This window comes from Rutidosis leptorrhynchoides, chromosome 4 (genome assembly GCF_046630445.1).
Source record: "Rutidosis leptorrhynchoides isolate AG116_Rl617_1_P2 chromosome 4, CSIRO_AGI_Rlap_v1, whole genome shotgun sequence".
Taxonomy (NCBI): Eukaryota; Viridiplantae; Streptophyta; class Magnoliopsida; order Asterales; family Asteraceae; genus Rutidosis; species Rutidosis leptorrhynchoides.
Window position 1 is genome coordinate 199,744,436 of NC_092336.1, and position 7,478 is coordinate 199,751,913.

The 7,478-nt window shown below is 32.3% G+C and overlaps 1 pseudogene; it reads right to left on the reverse strand.

The window, feature by feature from the left end:
- Positions 1–1,029: 1,029 nt before the first annotated feature.
- LOC139904192 (cyclin-dependent kinase inhibitor 4-like) lies at positions 1,030–5,687 on the reverse strand (annotated as a pseudogene).
- Positions 5,688–7,478: the final 1,791 nt, after the last annotated feature.

Sequence of the window (7,478 nt, forward strand, 5' to 3'; positions counted from 1 at the left end):
ATATATATATTGGTAGGATCAAGAGGGAAGTAACCATTCGGGGGGAAGCGGGGGGAAGCAAAAACTTTTTTTTTTTTTTCGTTTTTTGAAAAAACTTTGTTCACGAACATTATAGATGAGATGAAAATATGAACATTTAGTAGAGACACTTTGTGATAAATGTTTTTATTTTGGCGGGAAAACGCTCGAAGAAGTAATATAAAACAATTATCGTGTTTTTCGAGCGTATTTTGATGTTTTAGCTATTGGGGTTTAGATATTAGAGTTTAGATATTAGGGTTTATAGGGTTCAGATATTATGGTTTAGAAATTTAGGATTTAGGGTTTAGATTTAGGATTTAGATTGAGTTTTTAACACGAACGGTTTAGAGTTTAGGGTTTAGGGTTTGGTGTTTTGAGTTTATGGAATAAACCCAAAACACCAAACCCTAAACCCTAAACCCTAAACTCTAAATCGGGCTAAATTTTATTTCACAAAACATGAAGAAAAAAAAACGTTCATATTCTTCACGAACAATATTATCTTGAATGTTATTTTTGTCAATCGTTTTCCCGCCTAAATAATAACATTCATCACGAAGTGTCTCTTCTAAATGTTCATATTTTCATGTGATCTTGATGCCGGAAAAAAAAAATTTCAAAAAAAACGAAAAAAAAAAAAAATTGCTTCACCCCACTTCTCCCCGATTGGTTACTTACCCATTAACCCTGCCCCTATATATATATATATATATATATATATATATATATATATATATATATATATATATTTTTTTTTTTTTTTTTTTCTTTTTCATTTCTTACAATCTTGTCAATAAAACATAAATAATCTAAAATATTGTCTATTATCTACTTTATCTATATACCAAAATCCATACAAAGTTACTGTTTGCTTTGAATTATATTGCAAATACACAAATTTTATTTTATTTCTTTTTTCAAAACCAGTACTACCATACTTCCATAATACCATTGAAGAAATATTTATTCATTAATTGCAAATCTACACAAAGATGAAACAACACCCTAAAAAGTTACATTCTTTTAAACTTCCCATTCTTCTACAAAGGTTAGTTTGCAACTCATCATTAAGTTACACAACTAATTAACCAGTTTTCATTCCTTTACATTTTCACTAGACAACTAAAGGGTACAAGCAAAATTACACCATCACCCTTTATTCAGAGTTTGCGAAAGTATTGCTTATTGGGATTCTAATCTTACCCATTCGTAACGTCCTTCAAGTGGATTATCATTCCTCGTGTCGAAGTTGTACCTGGATTGACACCAGAAAAGACTTTGTATAAGAAAGTGATAACTAAATGCGACAATACATTCGGGTCATGTTTTATCTCTAACGGTCAACAAACACAAAATATAATTCTCTGTGATATATAATTAAAGTAAATAAGTTGATAATCGCTCAAAAAGTATTATAAAATGCATAATACCATTTAGAAAACTTCGCCAGGAAAATTAAATTAAATTTTATAATATAGTATAAATTTACAAAATCATACTTGACACGGAATATTAAAAATGTTCGACAAAAAGTGTTTCGGGTCAACCCAACCCATTTCACCAGTAGAATTTTAACAATTTTGACCCAAACCCACATGACCCACCATTTTGCAACATCTAGTTAGGACTAAGGTTAGAGTAGTGTACTTGTTAGCAAATCGTCTCTGCTGTTCCTGCTCATGACGCGCAAAGAACTCTTCAATCTCAAGTGCCAAAGGCATGTTGGTTATGACAGAATTTTGAGTTATTCGATTACAAGTTTCTAAATTTCTAGATCTTGTGCTAGAACCGGGAGCACTAATGACATTTATGTCCTTGATCGAGCTACGAGGAGTGCTTTCTCGAGTGCTCCTGTCAAAATACATAATCTTTTTTTAAGTACCAACCTATCACAGTGTTGTTAGTGGAACAAAAGCATACAAAATCACAAAATCAAGAAAAATATTTTAGAAAAATACATGTATAAATCTTTTTTTAGTATCTAACATAACAAATTCGTAGGGGGTTCCTGAGTCACCAAAAAAAAAAAAAAAAAATTAAAAGGTGATAAAGAAAACGTTGTCCTTATGAGCAAGAGGGCATTAGAACTTAGCCATCATCCCATTATTGTTTACCACTGTTTGTGTACTACTAGTATTAATTAACATAAGGGTAAAAACAAGTTGTGTGGCCCCTCTCTTCAGAGCTTGTCTTGTCTGTGGTGTGCCTAAACTGATCTTGCAATAGAGTTTTTGACAAAAACAAAATAAATATATATGATTATGATGCTAAAAGAGTCGGTTTGGATTAGCAAGATTTATTCACTTATTGGTTTATTTAAGACAAAATATTACAGGTGGTCCCTGTGGTTTGTATCGGATTACACTCATGGTCCTATACTTTTTTCTCATCAAGGATGGTCCTTGTAGTTTGCACTTGAAAATCACCGGTAGTCCCTTTTGTTTGAATTTTTCCGTCAAGAATGGTCCTTGTGGTGCAAACCACAGGGACCACAAGTGATTCAATTGTGGACCACATGACCATCTTCGACGGAAAAAAAGTATAGGACCACGAGTGTAATCTAATACAATACACAGGGACCATCCGTGATATTTTGTATTTATTTTTAAATTTCAAAAACTCAATAAGTGTTAATTTAATTGGGAAAATTAGCTTATCAAGTTTAGAACTCACTCCCAAAAGCCAGCTTGAAGGATGAGGAAACACCCACTCTTATAAGGCACCAACTAGTTTGTTCTATAGTCAATGTGGGATTATATCAATACCCCACCATTTAAAGATCCAACGTCCTCGTTGGTCACGGTTGACACTCTTTCTTTTGGTCCAAGCCACCACTCTGAGGCCTCGTTGGTCACGACTATGTTGGTCACGGTTGACACCCTCTCTTCCGGTCCAAGCCACCACTCCATAGGCCACCACTCCGAGGTGTTGGGATCTCGAAAGATGAGATCTCTCAATGAAAGCACCACTTGTAACCGGGCGTTGTGGTGGGCTCTTCTCGAGGAATTTTCATATGCTAGTGTGCGTGCCTGTAAACCTAACATAGCCCCTACCATTAGACGGAATGTAATGGTGCCTACGTCGTGGCAAGGTTCTAAGAAGTTTTTGAGTGATACTGTGACGTGACAAGGCTGTGAGGAAAAGGGGTGTAAGTGGATAAAGTTGTGGGAGAGGGTCGAGAGGTTGGCCCCACCAATTTAATTTATTTTTCAAATGGAGCCTGTAAACGCCCGGATATAGTCGGTCCTACAATTGGTCTAAGACTAACTTGTAGCTTGATAACTACTTAACTATCCATAACTTTAAGTAACTTATTTTCTGGTCATCAAAATACAAGTAAAACTACTTATTCCAACTTCGATTAATAGTAATAATCACTATGAATATTGAATAAGCACAGCTAACTACCACTTGAAACGTCTACATCTACAAAAGCTAATATATGAAGTGTTCACATTTATAGCAAATTTGACTACCAAATCCAACCCAGATAGATGGATCACAATACATTTTATCTTAAAAAGGCTGAATCTCTCCTGATAGCCTTAGAATGACTATAGACCTATTAAAGAAGCTGGTTTGATATGGAAAGAGAGAACAGTTGATAATAAATGAAGGACCATGTGGGGTTGCTGATAATATATCTGAGTAATACATGAGTGATAATTATATGCAGTGTAGCATCTCATCACATATAAGCAAACAAACCTAAACTAAGGCCCCTTAAAAGAAAAGTCGTTTTCGAGTTTTCCTTACTTATTCGACGTTGCCAGCAACACGGATATGTTTATTGTTTGCTATCACTTAAAGTTTCAAATGACTAGTCTACACATTTCAAATATGTAATAGAGTTTACCAAATAATCTTAAGTTTAATATCAAAAAACCATCAAGCAGCTATAGATTGTTTAAAAAGTTTGTCCATTTTTAAGTCATGGGACCTAAATATGTAAGTCCAGGCTTTATTACAGAAAAACAAAGGAATAATGAAAAAAATCATATCTTATTATCTGTCTCTAGCCCACTAAAGGGAACTTCAAAACTTGACTTATTACACTTTGTATCTTACCATACCAACTAATTTAGCATTTTCTAGACAAGATTTTTAACTACACTTTACTTAAATTGACTCATAAGTTAACTCTAAAAATGGAAATATAAGTATATAACTAACATGCAAGCTGAACAGGTGCTTAGTTTATAGTTTAAGAGAAAATAATACCAAAACTTGCAGCAAAAAAAAAAAAAAAAAAAAAAAAAAAAAAAAAAAAAAAAAAAGGAAGAAGAAGAAAGTTGTTTCAAGGTGAGGAGCTAAAAATAAGTGTGTACTTTTATTTTGACATAAGCTAAAACATACTTGTATCAACACACTTAAAATGTACTCCATAGTTTAAAATAGTAATAACCTATAAGCACTTATAATAAATTTAAGTAATTAAGAAATTAAAGAATATGCACCTCCCAACAAGTTTATATAGTACGGAGTAATTGAATCAATCAACATATACTTTATAACTCTTAGATTTACCACCCAAAAGGGGTTATGATAAGTTACTTCAAGAAGATAAAAAAAAAAGAACAACCAAAAAGGAGAGACCATAAAACCTCTGTTCAGTGTGATGTATAAAGAAGAAACTTATAAAACATGATACAACCATAACTAACAAAAATCCACCTAAAGCACTTGTGCAGCTTTCATACAAAAAACTAAAGATAATTTGCATGACTTGAAAAATCAAAATACATTCATTAGCATGTTTGTCATAGATGAAGTAAAAAAAAGTGGTACCCCACTTATAAAAAATAGAAAAAAAAAATAAACCATTTTCTTCACACGAAAACATCAAAGTACCTCCATAAAGCATTTTCACCCAATACCCACAAATTCTTATAAGAAATACTACACTGAAAATTGGAAAATTTACCCATTTCCTCATTTGTCAACCATATATATATATAAAAAAAATAAAAATTATGATTTTACACTATTTAAAAAAGAATAAAGAATACCAAAACACCAAGTACAATTGTTGAGCCAAAATTTAATTTACCTCTACCTCTATATTTACTCAAGCGTATAAATATTCAATTCAAAATTCTTTCATATTCATGTTATAGTTATAATAGAAAGGGGATGATTCTCACACACTGTTTTTTGATCCTCACACACAAATTTACTTGAACTCCTCTCTAATAATAATAGGGTAAAAGGGTGTGTGAGGATCAAAAAACAGTGTGTGAGAATCATCACAAAGCATTCAAGTGTAAAAATTATTTAAAATAGAAATAGTAAAATAAAAATTATACTCCGTACCTTTCTCTGCCATTAAAATCAACATTATTTTCTCCAAAACAATTAGACTCATCTGCTTCTTCACTAGAAGTATTTACAAAATTAGGGTTAGGGTTTTGCCTCCGGCAACAAGCTTGCAATTTTTGAACCGGTGGTTTCTCTAGTCTACGGCTGCGTAACTGAAGATAACACAATTCACGGTGATGTTCCGGTGGCTGCAACAAAGGCGTTACGGTGGTCGAATTCGAAGCTTGTTGAAGTTTTTGCAGAGCTAGGGTTTTTGCACGTGTACGGACGCCGAGTGACGTCGGTGAAACGTCAATTACGGCAACCGTGTCACCGGTTAACTAAGGTTTTCTCGTGTATTTACCCATTTCGAGTAAAAAGAAGTGTGTGTTTTGCTGTGTGATGATGAATGATGATGCTCTGTTTTTTATTGTTGAAAACAGAGAATTTTTTAATTTAAAATATAAAGAAGAAAAAGATGGTGAATTTGGAGAAAGAGAGGATGTGAAATGGGGGGAATATTTGTAATGTGTAAAGAGTTATAGGGTTAACGGTGTTTGGTGCTAAGCAATATTTTATTACAAGTAGACAAATGATTATGGGAAGTGATGTACTCGTAGTATAATTTATTCATAGTAGTAGTACCATATATACTTGAATTTTACTGAAATGTTATTGATGTTTAGGTAAGTTTTATTGAAAATTATATGAAAAAAAGTATTAGTAGTTATAATTTATAAACGAGTGCAAGTGTAATTAAGAAGTTCAATGATTTTTAATACTTAATTTATATAAGTAGACAATTTTGTTACACAAACAAAAATACGTAGTAAGATAGAAAATAAAAATGACAAGGAGGGAGTAACATATATATATATATATATATATATATATATATATATATATATATATATATTGTTATAATTCAGTAGGCTTATAACTACCTTTAATGGTTATAAGAACAAAGAGAGAAAAAGAGAGAAGAAGGAGAGAAGAAATATTGATATTGATATTTCAAGAGAAAATGGTACACCTTAAATGGTTACCATACATGTCTATTTATAGTATAAAATATTACTATGCAAGAAATATAATAATAATAAAATTAACATCCAATCTAGATATTTTATAACACAATCTAGATATTTTATAACACTCCCCCTTGGATGACAATTTTATTAGAGAATAACTATTACTGCCTCGTTAAAAACCTTGCTAAAGAAAACCCATTGGGATAAAACTTTAGCTAAGGGAAAAAGAGTGCAGCATAGAGTTGACTCCCCCTCAAATAGGCAACGCCTGAGTTGTTACATCTTCTGAACATGTCTCATGCCAATATTATGAACGTGTGTTCTGAAAATAGCAGTTGGCAGTGCTTTGGTATAAAGATCAGCAGAGTTGTTGATTGAACGTATCTCATTTTAATCTGGTTGTCTTTTACGAGATCTTGAGTATATGAGAAGAATCTGAGGTTTTTATCTGAAACTGTATCATCTAAATCTTTTATGTACAAGTTTAGCCCTTGTGATTTGTCTACAGTCTCCTTCATGGTTTGCTCAAACCCTTGTTTCAATTCCTATTCCTTTGTAGTCTTTTCTGAGCCTTACCAACATACCATTCTTTTCCATCAAACTTATGACCGTTAAGACCGTCTATGGCTTTGGCGCCTCGTCAGTATTTATATTTTGTTCAGTCACTTTTTATACTCTTCTTTCATTTGTATTATGCAAGCTGCATTATCTTCATATATAGTTGTTGGTGAAGATAGTTGTTAGTCTTTTATAGCGTTCTAGTCCACAAGAATCAATAATGATTTGTGTCATTGATCTCAACCAAACACATTTTCGAGTAGTTTCATATAATGCAATCACTTCGTCATGATTTGATGATGATGTTGCAACAAGTGTTTGTTTTAAGAACGCCATGATTTTTGTGGTATCTCCATTTAGGAATACATATCGAGTTTGAGATTTATCTTTATGAGGATTTGATGAATGACCTGCATATATATAATCAACCAAATCTTGTTTTGAAACGTTATAATAAAATAATTTTAAATCAGCAGTTTCTCAAGGGTATCAAAATATGTGTTTGATCCCGCTCCATTGTCATTTGAGTTGAATCTTGCCAACAAATTAACTGCAAGAGAAATGTCAGGT